This window comes from Fundulus heteroclitus, chromosome 9 (genome assembly GCF_011125445.2).
Source record: "Fundulus heteroclitus isolate FHET01 chromosome 9, MU-UCD_Fhet_4.1, whole genome shotgun sequence".
Classification (NCBI taxonomy): Eukaryota; Metazoa; Chordata; class Actinopteri; order Cyprinodontiformes; family Fundulidae; genus Fundulus; species Fundulus heteroclitus.
Window position 1 is genome coordinate 38,588,527 of NC_046369.1, and position 8,034 is coordinate 38,596,560.

At 41.8% G+C, this 8,034-nt stretch overlaps 1 long non-coding RNA gene across 1 annotated transcript; it reads right to left on the reverse strand.

Moving 5' to 3' along the window:
* Positions 1 to 6,438: 6,438 nt before the first annotated feature.
* LOC118564217 lies at positions 6,439 to 7,191 on the reverse strand. Its single transcript, XR_004931729.1, has 3 exons — positions 7,024 to 7,191; positions 6,565 to 6,932; positions 6,439 to 6,493 (listed from the first exon to the last, which is right to left on the reverse strand). It is a non-coding gene; the product is annotated as an uncharacterized LOC118564217 (long non-coding RNA).
* Between the last annotated feature and the right edge of the window lie 843 nt (positions 7,192 to 8,034).

Here is an 8,034-nt window from a genome sequence, read left to right on the forward strand (position 1 = left end):
CGTATGCTGGATTTTCTTGGTGAGGGAGTTGATGTTCAGCTCCCACCTTAGGTCCTGGGAGATGATAGTTCCTAGGAAGCGGAAAGACTCTACAGTGTCAATCGTGGAATCACAGAGGGTGATGGGGGTAGCTGGGGCTGAGTTCTTCCTGAAGTCCACAACCATCTCCACTGTTTTTAGAGCGTTGAGCTCCACGTTGTTCTCCCTGCACCAGGTCACCAGATGGTCAGCCTCCCACCTGTAGGCGGACTCGTCACCATCAGAGATAAGTCAGTTGAGAGTGGCGAACTTCAGGAGCTTGACAGACAGGTGAATGGAGGTGCAGCTGTTGGTGTACAGGGAGAAGAGCTGAGGAGAAAGAACACAGCCCTGGGGGGAACCAGTGCTGATGAGCTGTGTGTTAGAGTCACATTTTTCCAGCTTCACGTGCTGCTTCCTGTCAGACAGAAAGTCTGTAATCTTCCTGCAGGTGGAGTCAGGCACCCTCAGCTGGGAGAGCTGTTCCCTGAAGCAGAGCTGGGCTAATTGTGTTGAAGGCAGAGCTGAAATCCACAAACAGGATCCTGATGTAGGTACCTGCGGAATCCAGGTGCTGGAGGATGTAGTGAAGGGCCAAGTTGACAGCATTGTAGGCAAACTGTAGGGGGTTTAGAAGGGGGTCAGTGATCTCTTTCAGGTGTTAAAGCACAAGGCACTCAAAGCACTTCATAACCACAGAGGTCAGAGTGATGGGTCTAAAGTCATTAAGTCCTGTGGACACTGGCTTCTTGGAAACAGGGATGTTAGTGAAGGATTTGAAGCAGGTTGGCACGTGACATGTCGCCAGTGAGGTGTTAAAAATGTCTGTGAACACTGGCGACAGCTGATCAGCACAGTGCTTCAAGGTGGATTGAGAGATGGTGTTTTTCTATTTTTCAGGGTCTTCTCTATGAATGTTCATTCTTTGTTTTTCCATGGATGCCTTTGATTTGTATCTCTGTGTTATATGTGCATTCTGAGCTGTGTCTCACCAAAACTTCATTATGGTTGCATAATGACAAAGACTCTTGATTATTCATTCTCTTTTTGGACAGCAACAATGGGATTGTTACTTAGGCAATGTATTTCAACATGAAAATGTTCGTACATCATTAAATTTAAATCAAAATATTATACTTTGTTAGTCCAGACTGTTGTTTGTCCGTGCGATGTTAAAGATTAATTTTCAGCACAGCTCAGTGCTCAGTTATAGTTTCTGTTTATCATTCTATGAATTTTTCTCATTCTGTAAGTGACAAACCTAAATAAAAAGAAAATGAAAACATGTAAGCATGCATTTTTAGTGTCTGTTCGTTTGTGTTAACAGCTCCTGGAAGCAAGGAAGTCATATTCTGGGAAGTCATCATCATTGACCTGATGTTTGACAAAGATGGCAGTTTTGAGGGAGTGTCAGGGTGGATTGTGCAAGCCCCAAGTTTCCGCAGCTAGAAGCTCAGTGACCTCTGATGCATGCTACAGAAGAGAGCCGAGACCAACCCAAACTGCTGCACAATGCATCAATATGTTGGATCATTTTCAGAGCCACCAAAAACATTTTTTACCTGCTCTGGAAGAGATTTTATGCGAGTGAGGTCGCAAACTCCAGTCCTCAAGGACTGGTGTCCTGCATCTTTTATATATGTCTCCAGTTGAATACACCTGACTTAAATATTAGCTCATTAGCAGAGCTGTGTAGACCCTGGCTGCACGCTACTGAGGCAATTCAGCCATTTGATTCAGATGTGTAGGGCAAAGAATACTTCTCAATGTTCCAGGACAACAACACTCAAGGATTTAAGTTTGATACTGACATTCTGCAACCGTATCTTTGCTGAACGTATCTCATTTCACACTGGTGGGCACAGCTAACCAAAACAGTAGCTTTGCAAACTCATATTCCGCAAACCAATATATTAGCTTCACTGCTGTGAAACCAATACATGCACACACACAGCACCTGACGAATGTGTGCAGAGCTGCATGTTTCAGGGAATAGCTGTTTTTGTTCAGGATAAATGACTTTTTAACATTCAACTTTTACATGGCAGTGGAAGCTTAAGGCTGGTTCACTCGATTTTCACCCAATCAGCCCCTTCTGAAAGGCGCTAATTATCGATAAAATAATCTTAAGAGAATATCCTGCCGTGTGTGGTGTGTTCTGGTCCACTCAGTGGAACATTGGGATCGCTCCGACGTCAAATCGCGGATATTCAACATGTTGGATTGTCTTGGCCCGATATCCAAGCATGTGTAGTGTCTCCTGAAGACAAACGAGCACACAGCCTTTTGAATATGACATGTAGCCAATCAGAAAGTGAGGTGATGGATTCCCTGAGAGAAAAACGAAAATAACTTGCATCCATATCATAGTCCAGCAAACATAGAGTCTCCTTGTCGCGTTCTCTCCGTTTCTCAACGGCATTTTCTTTTTGTTGTTTTTTTCTCTGTTAGAATTAGTCCACAAACTATCGCCATTATTCTTCCCGTTCATCCATGTTTATTAACTCTGAGCACCTGTTTGATTTTGAGAGGATTTGCAAGATTTCCCATCTGACGTCGGAATGATCTTGAGTGAAATCTATTCATGTGTGGTGTGTTGAGCTTGCCGTCTGACTAGACACCACACACTGTATGAGCAAACATACAAAGATTTTTTATCATTACGTCTGATGTCTCTCTGGCTTTGAAAATCGGCCGACTATTTTAAAATCCTGCTGTGTGAACCAACCTTTGAGAAGAATATTCTACCCCTCTTTGCCCAGACCACTGTGTTTAGATAAAAAAAACTGCAAGTTGGAAAGCCACATCAATGTCGCCAGTTATTGCAAGAGAAACAAGATACCACCTCTATTATCTCTACTTTGTAAACAGTATAAATGAAGCTGGCAAAATTACTGACAATAAGCGGACCTGGCAACACAGATAGAAACCCGGAACACAGTGCTGAGTGTTTCTGGAGGTCCCTTTTCCCCTCTGTCATTACTCATTAACAAACGTGCAATAAATCATGACTTTTGGCACATCAATAATATCAGATATTTAAAGTGCACTACTTTTGAATTAAAATGCATAAAAAAATATGTTTCAACATTGCAGTGTAGAAAAAAGTTTGTCCTATGTAATACGTGCTGGTTTATTGTCTCTCGCAGATCGCCATAGGGCAGCCTGGCAGTAAGCTGCCTGGTGTTTTGTACTGGAGTGTTGGAAAACAAAAAAAAGGGTACCACTGAACCATACAGCGACCCAAAGCCCAGCCCAGAGTCTAGCCTCCTTCCACCTCTCATGATGCCAGTAACAAAGCTCAGTTACACTACTAATTAAAGGGATTAAGGTTACACGGTGGCACATTGTTTCCAAAAACAAATGCTTCTGTTTTCGAGCAACGGGAGCAAGCAATGGGAGCCAACCGCATCATAACAAGAAGAAAGCTAAGAAAAAAAACATCTCAGCTATTAACAATGCTTTTTTGCAGAGCCATGACTGCTACTGCTTGTGGATGTGTACTGAGAACCAGAGCAGTGACATAAACAGCAGATGAATATCTTGTTAAAATCATACTGAAAGGATTTGCATGCCAAAGCAAAAACCTTAGGGACTTTAAAATGACCGGTATAGTGCAGAAAACACACAAAAAGGGAAAACAATCAGACTGAATCCAAAAATTGTAGAGCTCTGTTTCTTTTTTTATAGATATTTGCAAAAAATGTGAAAAGGCAGACCTTACATTAAACAGCAGAGGAGCAGGGATTCCACTTTCTCCAACAGTGCAGGACCAACAAAAAAAAAACCATACTCTCCCATATTGCAACAACCCAGCTTTTAAAGCACCAGCCTGTACCAACTAAAAAGAAATAGGGGTGAAAACCTTTACAACAATTACAATTTATATTTAGGGAACAAACTAAATTAAAACCTCTAGAGGAAAAACAAAAAAACAGTTTACATTGAACTTGAACAAATCAAAACAATACTCCAAATCCTAGACAAAACCCAAAACATCTCCCCTCCATCTCAATCAAAATGGATTTTCCCTCATGAGGCTGATTGACAACACCAGGTCCTTATTAGTACTGCTCATGGGCGCGCTTCCATGGCAACACCTGACCAGGTGACCTCAAAGAAAAAAGAGTGGTGATAACAACAAAACAAGTTCATAAAGTTACATCAAATACAAATAAACTTAAACCTTTCCCCAAATACTCAACTACTTTAAAACCAGCAGATGCCTGTTTACATCTGTTAGTGAGGGGGTAAATCCCTCACACATACTTACAGTTACTGAAACCCAATAAAATGAACACTAACCAGTCCACAAACAATTTCTAAAATTATTGTGAAAGATAATGCAATGAACAAAAGTTTTGCTCCACAATTATCTGTTTTTTGTTATAGTTTGGGTTTTGTTTAGTACAGTTTTGGATTTTTTTTCATTTATTCTGTCACCCCTCTGTCACCAGCCAGTAAATCAGTCAGTTCAGTTCACCTCTCAGTTACCAGCCACTACCCAATCAGTTTTCCTGTCACTCCTCTGTCACCAGTCAGTTCAGTTCACCTCTCAACCACCAGCCACTAACCAATGAGTTCAGTCCACCTCTAGTCACCACTCCTTCATAGATCAGTTCCACCTGCTACCTGTAATTAGTGTTCAACTCCGGTCACCTGTCTAGCCAGCTACTTATATTTTCCATACAGGGTTAATTATACATTATTATATTAGTTATTATTGGGGAGGGGTTTACCCAAGCCTGATTTTATAAAGGCTTAGGGTTTCCTATAGTGACAGAAATACCAATCAAATCTGATATATGATTGGCAACATCATTGGTTTCCTCCAGTGATAGATAAGCTACCTGGGTATGCTTATGCCACAGCTGGATATTTATAGTAAGTAGAGTCATTAAAACCTTTGATTGTTTTTTCCGTATGTGGTGCTTTGAGGTGATAAGTATCTACAAGGGGTTATTTGTAAAATAATTCCTATCTAAGCAAAATTACATTTCACCAGCTGCAAACATTTTTTAGGCCTGAGCAGCAAAAGCGCTACAAAGGTCCATCATAATAAGAATGTTCATCAATCTCCTGTCAAAAGAATTGGCCCTTTGTAGGTCTAAACATATACAAAAATGTTCCAAATTTTGCACGCAAGTCAGTCATGTGTGAAATGTAAGTGTTTTTGAAAAATTTGCTTCAGAAAAGGCTCAACAGTGTCCCCCTGAAATTTTCTAAAATACCCTCCTCATTTACCTTAATAATAAACAATAATAGTTCCAGGATTGAATGCAGTTCATTATCTGTTTAAAAAAATAATAATCGGATAAGTTGATGAAATTACTAAAAAATTTAATGATTGCTCCATACTAAAATAGGTCAACACAATATGTAATATAGCCAGTTTTGATTGATTATTTGTGTTAAGCATCTAGTTGTAGTGTAACAGTAGCTAGCTAACTGTGTGCAGGACAGGTTTTGACAAGGTCAAATGGGTCTTTTTCACTCTATCTAATTCAGGGTTTTTAAATATTTGGGGAAGTATTAAAGTTTAGAATCTTAGCATTTTATTATTGCTGAGCTAAAATGAATTCCAGAGAGAGAGAGAGAGAGAGAGAGGGAGAGAGTGTGTGTAGAGTGGGGGCTCCAACTGACAGAGAGGCAGAGGACAAATTGACTCTTCAGAAGAAAAGTTTCTACTTGTTGCTTTGTTGACAATCTTTAACAACTTTTAGTTCCAGTTACTAAATTATCTCAATTAGTAAACATGTTTAGCTTTGGTTCTATGAAATTGACATGGTTAATTTAGGGGCCTCATGTACAAAGCATGCGTACACACAAAAAACTTGCAGCACAATGTTTAGCGCCCTTCTTGGCATGCACAATAATTAACGTTGCATGAAAGTGTGTAGGTCATTTTTGACCGGCTTTAGAATTAGTATTGACTTTTTTTGCTGGTGGATGTCCTCTCACTCAGGCTATAAAGGGTAAACTGACTCTCGCCAGATGGATGTAGTTCTGCCAAGCTTCACACAGCTCCACACATCCTTCTGGACTGTCATTGAGAGGGATTTCAATACCACATAAAAATTGGCAAGCCAATCAGGATCACTGGGCAAGACTTTTGTACATGTGACGTATCAGAGAAGCGACTGTCTTGATTCAGACAACAATAGCGACTCGCAGCGAGGAAGCAAGCTGCAACAATAGCTCCTTTTCCATTGGCACTCAAACGCCTGGGGCTTTTGAGAAGTGTGTGGCTTTGCAAATCACGGGAAGCATTTCCATACACATTTACCCGACTATTTTAATGTACCCGCTTTCAGATGGTTTTCAGATGTTTCATGGTTTTCAGATGTTTCGCCCACATGCAGATACCAACGGGAGACCAAACACAGTTTTAAGATGTTTATTTAAGAAAAGTGCAGACAACAAGGACGAGGCTGCAAGTAGCCTAGGCGAAGACTGAACGTCGAAGCGGGAGAGACTGCGAAGAGAGAGGAGAGAAATGACTAAAGGGCTTGAATCAGGAAACATGCCAGAAGGTACACTGCTTACCATTAGCTGGGGCAGACCTAACCAGGGGAAGGAGTGCCGAGGGAACTCCGTGAGCCTACCCTAGGTGGTGTTGGTGGCTAGTGGCTGGAGGGCGGCAGATGGAGCTGGCGAGGGATCCGGAGCGAGCCTCAACTGGTTGGAGTGACAGACGGTTTCACCAGAGTGCAGAAAGTTCAGAGAGCACCAGTGGAATCCAGGAGGAGAACCTCAGGCCTGACTTGGTAACGCCAAGGGAGTATGAGGGGGAGAGCCAGAGCAGAATCTGAATCTGAGCGAGGAAATTCGAGGAAAATCTGAGCGAGGAAATTCCACTGGTCTGATCCTTCGGACGGGACTTCGACACAGGAGAGTGCATCCAAGCACCAAAACTGTGACAAACAGGAGAACCAGGATTAGTCAAAGGCAGGACGAAAAAACTCACAAACAGGTTCCAGGAGCTGGCCAGAGGCCACGTCGTACCACGACTGGTTTAAGGCTCTGGCATCTTCCGTCAGTCTGCGCTCTGCTTATGAAGCCAGAAGAAGCTGCCTCTGACGAGCCGCAGGTGTGGGACATGCCCCCCAGCCATCAATAACCACCTGAGGAGTAGAATAGAGTAGGACAACACAGAGAACCCTGACACCCGCACTTTACTTTCCCAGGGCTTTGGTCCCCCAACCGAACCAGTACTACTCTACTTTCTCGAGTCTTGTTGAGAGGGTGGGGAGGCGTGAAGTAAGAAAAACTGTCCACCTCAAGGGTGGAGTAAGGATATGAGGAGTTTACAAATCTATGATAGTAAGGATACCATACTTTCTCGTGTTCGTTTTATCTTTTCATTTTATTCCTGCTCTTAGTTGATTCGATGTTTATCGGATTGAGTGTTTTATTGTTAATTCTGTAAGGTGACCTTGAGTGTTGAGAAAGGTGCCTATAAACAAAATGTATTATTATTATTATTGTTATTATTATTATTATTATTATTATTATTATTATTATTATTATTATTATTTTCAATGTTATAACCTTGATTTATCACAAAAAGTTGTTTTAAGATGGTTTTAGGTGAGAAAGAACACCTCCAAACTTCATCTGTGCAGTCAACTGATGAACTCATCAGGATTATGAGGCAATTTCTATGCTGCTCGGACTTGTCAGGAGCCGCAGAGACCCGCAGACAGGCTAGCCTGGCCGGAAAACTGCAGTGTTATGGCCACTATAGCTGCGTTATTCCTTGGCCAGACAGTCTGTGATTTCCCGCTGACTGGATCAAGTTCATTGCAGCTAAAAAGTCACCCTAAAAGTGGGGAATATTTGTGCATAACAGATATCAAAAGTTAAAATCTTGGTTGGATGTTTTTGCATTTTGAGTTAATTTAAAAAAATGCTGCACAGTGGCGCAGTGGGTAGCGCTGTTGCCTTGCAGCAAGAAGGTCCTGGGTTCGAGTACACCCCTGGGTCTTTCTGCATGGAGTTTGCATGTTCTCCCTG